Genomic DNA, 8,844 nt, shown 5'->3' on the forward strand with positions numbered 1-8,844 from the left:
ACACACACACACACACACACACAAACACACACAAATACACGCATACACATACACACGCACATAAACGAAAACACATTTAAATTTTTTTTAAACTTAAAATAGGTGTTGTTATTTTCTACCTTGTTTTTGTAACGACATTTTCCATTCAGTTTGTATGGAAAATCGTTTTCAGCCCAGGAGGTATGGCAATATATGTCACTAAAAATCTCGTTCTCCTCCGATACTGACTGTGTTTTGCCTCGCTGAAGTCAGGAAAGGACACTCTTGGATCTGTTTTGCGTTTAATTAAAGTTGGCTTCTTTCATTGCATCCATTCAAAATGATTTGGAGGGGAACTGCGCAGAAGTATCCTCCCAGGAGGAGTCAAAACAACCAACCAGAGACAATTGGAGCCTAATTTCTTTCAGAAATCATCACTTTTTTATGCTGACATCAAATCCTAGTGTTGTTTATTTTATGAGTTTTCGGTTAATTAGATTCTCATTAGTCACTTTTATGCTCAGCATTAAGAAAATGAGATGGCAATACATTTTTTAAAATACTGTCTATCTTGAAAATCTACATCTTTACACAAAAAGAGGTACTGTTGGTCCCGCTCAGTGGAAGCTTAGAGTAGAGGTGATTTTTTAATCAGAATTTATGCATCAAAAATTCTCACAGAAAAGAAAAATGTAGTCGCAAATACGTTTGTAGAAACCCGAAGAAAAGACACATGACTGACTCCCAATAGAAAAAAAATATAGACATTTCTCTCACTGAGCTCAACATCAAAGGAAAAATGTGTGTCATTTACAAGTGCAAACCATGTTAAGATTGTACTTCCAAATGATTCAGAAAGGTGGGAAATGCAATGTAACTGTAAGGCCTGTTCCAGTTTGATCTTCCTTGCTAGGGCTATGTAGGAAATTAAACCTGTTAATACAACTTCTCTCGCAGAGTTCTAGCGCCATTCCACGTGCTCGGTTGACAGCAGATCCTATATTGTAGAATGTAAAACGTGTTGACTATAAAAACTGTGCTTTACCTAGATGGAAGAAATACTCATGATAACTAGACAATTTCAAAATGGTGAAACAAAATTCACCAGGATAGTGGGAAAAAAGTTTCAAAGCAAAGATCATAATATTAGATTCTATGGAAAGTTCAAGTCTAAGTTCACACACACAATATGTGTGCATTTAAGAAACATGACTATACAACAAATCAGTTTGAACCTTAGGCTGTCATTTTAAAAAAACAACATAAGAAAGGATAGAGTAATGGCTCACATTGACTTCGTAGGGAACTAAATTGGAAAGTGTGCATGTAAAGTCCAACACCTTCAGTTGGTACATGCCAACATCCGATTATATTGCTTGATGGATTTTATATTGCTGAAGATAAGACTAAGGTTCAATCTTTTTGCTGGGTGTCTGATAGTCTTTTGTACATTCCCTCATCGATTTGAGTATATCTTTACCTTGTCATATTATTATTAGGACCAATGTGCACCATGTTTAGCGCACACATTTTTTCAGTCATGGTCCTTCGATACAGTAGAAACAGAAAACAAAATTCGATTTCTTCAGCACACTGGAATTTTTCAGCAGTAGGACATGGCAACGACATAGCCGTTAGTATCGGGGCTCCTGTGAAACGGGTATGTGGCCAGTTGGTGAAATTTGGTACTGATAATATTCTACCGGCATGCACGATTGGCGAGGACTTTTCAAATACCAAATCGTCAATTAAGTTTTGTAAGATAGCAGAAAAATGAAACAGATCCTTTCAATGAAAGGCTGCCCAAAAAGAAACTCAAAACCATTCCTAAAACTACTGAACATTTTCAAGAGGTCACAAAATCTCTGAAGGAAATCAAATACATGTACCTACCTACAAGCTGTTATTGTGAAGGAACTTCCATTTAATCATCAGTTCAACCAGCCAAGGTCGGAGACATGCACACGCACGTCACATTTGAGGACTACAGCCTGATACATTATGATGCTTCCTCTTTCCTGAAGAAACTTCATGGATGCCAGGTTCAAAAACAAGTAATGGGAAATAATTTTGTGGAACAGAAAGAACATGCAGAGACACATGCTTTTCATATGGTTTACACTCTTCCAAGGCCATTCCAAAATATTCTAAAGGCAAATTATTCAAACAGCATTTTTTCTGTACGGGTTCATGCTAATGTTAACTCCTTGCCCGCCAGTGGTAAACTATTTGCCAACAGTAAAGATAAGAACCCTGATCTCATCTGTTTAAAAATAGTCCTTGAACATGTGGCTTAGTACCATTTATCAGAGATAAAAAGCTATGAAAAATGTTTGGTAAGTATTCAGGTGAATTTATGGTGTTTCAAAAACTAGATGCAGATGCAATCCGATGTATACCGGTATTCAGGAAAGAGATAAAATCACTCTGAAAAGCTAGATCTGACCTGGGAATTTGCCTGATATTTGCCCTGCTGGTGTACTAAAATTAATTTATTTGCCCTGCTGGTGTACTAAAATTAATTTTTGTCAATCCAATCTGGGTACCCTAGTAAAAGAACTGTGAGGAAACTGAAAATGAGGGTTGAACCAAGAGTGCAAGTGTCATCAGGTGTGGCGGGCTTGTATCGTGAATATCCCCACATCCGCCCCAGACTGCGTTGATTTAGGAACCATACCACTTCGTACCACTTTTGCCCTCTCAGAGGGACCTATAGGTAGTCTTTGTTCTCTTTCAATTTTATAAGTCTAAGAGAATCAGAAGCTGCCAACATATAGAGCATGCCAGGTTTTAGTTATATGTAACATAACTTTATTATGTATTACTATGAATTGCTGATGCTCACCCGATGTAGAGCTGTTACTTTAAACTAGGAACTGTTGTGTCCCTAAATTGTCGTTAAGATTGAATGTGTCTGTGTGTTTGTATGTTTGTGTGTGTGTGTGAGAGAGAGAGAGAGAGAGAGAGAGAGAGAGAGAGAGAGTAAATGAGAGAGAGAGAGAAAGGGAGAGAGAGATTGTGTGTGCATGTGTGTGTGTGTGTGTGTGTGTGCATATGTGACCGTCTGTGTGTGTGTGTTTGTGTGTCTGTGTATCTGTGTGTCTGTGTATCTGTGTGCATGTGAGTGTTAGTGTGCTAGTCTTTTAAATGTTTATAAAAACAACTTTGCATTCGTCTTGATTAGGCACTGTTCTGATCCAGTTTCTGTTAATCCTTTATTAAAGCATTTTTTGACGATTTATATATCTTGAGTTTGGCATATACTTCCTTTCCGCTACCGTATTTTCCTATCAAATACCTCAACTTCTTTACCATGACCGATTTTCCTCTCCGTTACCAACACTTTCATGGGTTATCAAATGAAATGTGTTAACACAATGTTGCTATTTGTGGATTCCAGCATAAGCCCATGATGACTATTACGTGTATTTGTACAGGTGATTGTACTGATGTATTTTGTTGTGTTTCTAAATTATCAAAAACAATCATAATTAATTTATGACAGTTTTAAATTCTTCGTTCTGGTGGAGTGGAACATATCAATATTAGCATAAACATGTTTTAAATGACATACAGCCCCTCTGATTGACCTGATCAAACAATTAAAACAAAAATGGCGTGTTTTTTTCTAGAGTTTCCACCCAACGGCGCATTTTATGTTCGTAACGGAAAGGAATATTCCTAAGGACAGAAAATAAACTAGTGGAATCTTTATCTTCGCTACTGTTCAGAATTAAGCTTCAATATTTTAGACCACCCTAGAGGAGACATGCTCGGTCCATCATACGAAAATTGAAGAATATCTTGACAACTTCTAAGTCCCCTATACCGAAAGATTCTGTCTGTTGGTGCCCATTTTAGTTTTTCAACAATCGCTTTAGGGAGAGGCCTTCTTATTCGGAAAACACACCTTCAATTCTGGAGGCAGCAAATAGATGGACAAAACAACGGTCAGTGATCCACACAGGTACGTAATATTTTGTCTTGACATTTTTTACCAAATATTCATATCTTGTCACTTGACAGTTTTTACAAAATATTCATATCTTGTCACTTGACAGTTTTTACAAAATATTCATATCTTGTCACTTGACAGTTTTTACCAAATATTCATATCTTGTCACTTGACAGTTTTTACCAAATATTCATATCTTGTCACTTGACAGTTTTTACAAAATATTCATATCTTGTCACTTGACAGTTTTTACCAAATATTCATATCTTGTCACTTGACAGTTTTTCCAAAATATTCATATTTTGTCACTTGACAGTTTTTACAAAATATTCATATCTTGTCACTTGACAGTTTTTACAAAATATTCATATCTTGTCACTTGACAGTTTTTCCAAAATATTCATATCTTGTCACTTGACAGTTTTTACCAAATATTCATATCTTGTCACTTGACAGTTTTTACAAAATATTCATATCTTGTCACTTGACAGTTTTTACCAAATATTCATATCTTGTCACTTGACAGTTTTTACCAAATATTCATATCTTGTCACTTGGCAGTTTTTACCAAATATTCATATCTTGTCACTTGACAGTTTTTACCAAATATTCATATCTTGTCACTTGACAGTTTTTACCAAATATTCATATCTTGTCACTTGACAGTTTTTACCAAATATTCATATCTTGTCACTTGACAGTTTTTACAAAATATTCATATCTTGTCACTTGACAGTTTTTACAAAATATTCATATCTTGTCACTTGACAGTTTTTACAAAATATTCATATCTTGTCACTTGACAGACTGCAAAGGAATAAACAAATTGACCAATCAACTTGTTTTACTCTGTATTTCCAAATTTATTTTTAAACTTCCATTGAGTAGTACGCATAAGTGTGTTTTGTTGTTTTTTTAATCACTTTGTTTTCAACGTAAGCTGAAGCTTCTATGTAGTTTCATTTTTGGGGGAGGGGGGGGGGGTATACTTGCCCATAAAAATGAAAATTGTTCGAATCCAGGATTTAATGAAAACAACCCAGGAAAATATGAGTAGAAAAAAGTTCCCATTCAAAGTCAGTATTTCCTGGTTTTGACATGAGAATTTTAACAACAAGCGCACTTATTATGCTGACGTTCTCACTTTTACACCTGCAGTTACATTCGTATGCACTGCATATATCAACTGTTCAGCACGACTCTTACCAACACGATATTTAGAATATTTACTTCACATTTGTTCTGAACTCTTTCGATTTTGACCGGGTACTATCACCAATTATGTCTTTTAAACCCTTCCTATGTCTTAATATCGAGCTAAAATAAAATGTTGGAGTTTCAGAAGAGATTACTCCAACAATGAATTTGTTAATCATTGGGAGGGGGGAGGGGGGGAGAAAAATGGAGAAACGATTTTGAACTAATGTTAATAATGATAACAACAACAACAATAACAACAACAATAATAACAACAATAATGATAATAATAATATTATTATAATAATAATAATAATAATAATAATAATAATAATAATAATAATAATAATAATAATAATAATAATAGCGCTCAACCCCCATTAAAGACCACCGTCTCTGAACTCTTCACAAATACTAATAGTATCACATGAACAGTACATTGTGTTCTGACTAAACATCTATATCTCGCTGATCTTAAAACACAACTGGCTTTAGCTGACACTTGAATAAATTAAAAGATTTGATCTCTCCTAAACTACCAGGCAAAGCGTTTCAAATCTAAGGACCATGACATGCAAATCCCCTTTCACCCATAGATGGTAAAAGTTGTTGTTTTTTTGCCAGCTGATGGCCTTACACTGCGAGTTGGAATGTGTAGTTTCAACAGACTTGATAGATATCATGGGTCATTATCATTCCAGCATTTGTGATATTGAGTGCTCAACTTGCGCGTAACTCTTTTTCTCAACAGGAAATCAATGGGTGTCTGTGAAAGATGTAGCAGAGTCTTGCCTTCGTTTCTGTAAAGCTAAACGGGCAGCATTGTCTTGAACAGTCTGAAGTCTGTTCACTTTTCTCCAGCGATATTCCTGACAGGAAGAAGTACAGGACCAAAACCAGCTAAAGACGGTCCCGGATATTTCAAAAGACACTTCCAACCGCAGCAATAGAATATGACGATCAGATGTATCAAAAGCTGCTGATAAATCTAAAAGGCACAGCAAAACAACTCTCCTGAATCACATTCAGCAGCATGTCATTCGTGATTTTAAGGAAGGCTATTGCTGTGCTGTGGTTGGTTCGGTAGGCTGGAATGGCTCTAGTGGATTATTCACTTGTAATTAAGTGGTGACAAAGCTGTTTGAGGAAGACATTTTCAAGTGTTTTCCTTTTGTTTGTTTTTTGTGGGGGGTTCTTTATTATTTTTCTTGACCTTTCTGCCACCACTCACTGTCCATCAAGCTGCTCAGCAACTTCGGAGGTACACTTGATACAATTTTTATTTGTCCCAAAAGGTATTTGTAAAAATTAATCTTAGTCCTCAGTTCGAAATTTACTTGACCTACAACGCAATTTCAGGATCTCCACTCCGAGGGAGGGGGGGGGGAGTGAGACTTCGAGTTTCGGTAACGCCATGCATCGAAGATGGTTCAAATTATTCTAAGGGGGAGGAGGTCAGAATCTACTTTTACTATCCATCGCAGTAAAGCGCACGCACGCTTTCTCCTGACATAAGTCGCGCTGCCATTTCATAGACAACACCATTCGGATTTCTTGGCAAAGGAAATAAGTCGAATATAACTAGTGTTATAAACCATCGCATCCAACGTCAATCAAACGATTTTATTTGAAATGCCTTTTACTAAAAGGTGTTCTGACTGAAGCTAGTTACCGTATGGAATTCCCCTTTTTAGAATGCAAATTGAAACTCCACTTTATTGTTAACACCTCGAGGGTAACATAGTATACATAATATAAATATCATGCATCTACTTTTAAACTTCATAAAATTGTGAAAGATTTTGCCCCAAACAATCAACTACAAAATTTACAAAACACCACATGTCACCGTTTTACATAACTATCTGTTTTAATTATAGTGTCTTAGCTTGACACCCGTTTCAGATTTTTTAAACTTATAGGCAAAAAGTAATATAATATGATACACTGGTGACTTCCTGAGATTGAGTGTCCTTGTAATCTGCATTCCTACTTTGTTTGTGCCCTTCATCAACGTTTTTCAGCAAATTCCACACAAAAATGTGTTTTTGAAGGCGTTGGTCTCAGAATAAACAATTCTTTAAAAATTGCTAAATGGATAGAAAAATGTATGTTTCTCCCATTCCTTTACTTTGACGAGCGCCTGATTTCACCACGGGGCCACACGTATTCCTGTTTAAAGAAATGAAGTGGTATAATTACGCCACCTTCGCACAGAGTTGAACGAGAATGATTACGGTTGCAACAACTGTTCTGTTTGATATCAGCAGTAAAAGATGAATGATTATTGTAGATCGTTTTTTCAGATTGATTTGTTAAAAATCAAATTAAAATTGTGTATTCTTCAGCAACGCCTGCATTTTCTCCGAAATGTTTCTGTTCTTGACTGATATATTGATGCTATAAACAAAATGCCTGTCCGTCTTTCAACTATACGACTACGGCACCTCGTTCCGTTCGTTTCGTAAAAACAGTAATCCTCCTGTTTTGTGTGAGAACTAAAGTACCTCGTGACAAAAAGACGCAAACCTCGACATCTATGAGTTGCACTCATGCATACTGCTGAAATGTATCATTTTAAAAGACAATAATCCAGTGGAATAATACCCCTACCCCCGTTCCTGATCTCTCTGACCCTCCTGTCTGTCTGTCTGTGTGCCTGTCTATCTGTGTGTCTGTCTATCTGTCTGCCTGTCTATCTGTCTGTATTTTTGTCTCTGTCTCTCTGTCCCTCTGTCAGTCTATCTCTCTTTCTTTCTTTCTCTCTCTCTTTATCTATCTATCTATCCATCTCTCTCCCCCCCCTCTCTCTCTCTCTCCCTCCCTCTCTCTCTACCCCCCTCTCTCTCCCTCCCTCCGCTCTCTCTACCCCCCTCTCTCTCCCTCCCTTCCCTTCTCTCTACCTCTCTCTCTCACTCTCACTCTCACTCTCTCTCTTTGTGTATGTGTATGTGGTGTGTGTGTGTGTGTGTGTGTGTGTGTGAATTAATTGGGAAGTCCTTGAGGACTGATAAGTGCTCAAAGGTGAGCTAGGTTGTCCTGCCCTTATAATCTTTTTTTCCCTTTAGATATGTATCGCCTTGAATAAAATTCTCTTTTAAGCCCTTTCAGAAACAAAAAGACTTAATTTGAAACAACGACTGAATTCTGATGAAGCAATGCAAACTTGGTAGGCAGGCCTGTAATATTGTTTTCATTTTTTTTAAACGCCAAAGGCCACAATAAACTACCATTGACATTTCATGGGCCTTTGGTGTAAGATTTTTTCCTTTCCCGTTTCTCTCTCTCTCTCTCTCTCTCTCTCTCTCTCTCTCTCTCTCTCTCTCTCTCACACACACACACACACACACACACACACACACATACACACACTCACGTTCCTTTCTTTATCGCTTTCTATCTCTCCTTTGTTCTCTTCCTACCCATCGCATACCTCATTAGTGCATTCTCGGTTGTAAATGTGTATATACGTGTGTGTGTCTGTGTGTCTGTATCTGTGCGTGCGTGCGTGCGTGTGTGCGTGAGTGTGTTTCTATCTGTCTGCCTGCGAGCGCGCAAACGGCCCTACTCTCTAGCACCCTGTTCTGTTTTTATCAATCACAACGATGAGACATAAAGATAATATTCAAATTACATACAATGGAGCAAGGAACGCTTGGATCAAGGCTGCACTACCCCCCTCCCCAACCCCCTCCGCCAGTCTGCTCCAAGGC

The sequence above is a fragment of the Aplysia californica genome, unplaced genomic scaffold (genome assembly GCF_000002075.1).
Source record: "Aplysia californica isolate F4 #8 unplaced genomic scaffold, AplCal3.0 scaffold00194, whole genome shotgun sequence".
Lineage (NCBI taxonomy): Eukaryota > Metazoa > Mollusca > Gastropoda > Aplysiida > Aplysiidae > Aplysia > Aplysia californica.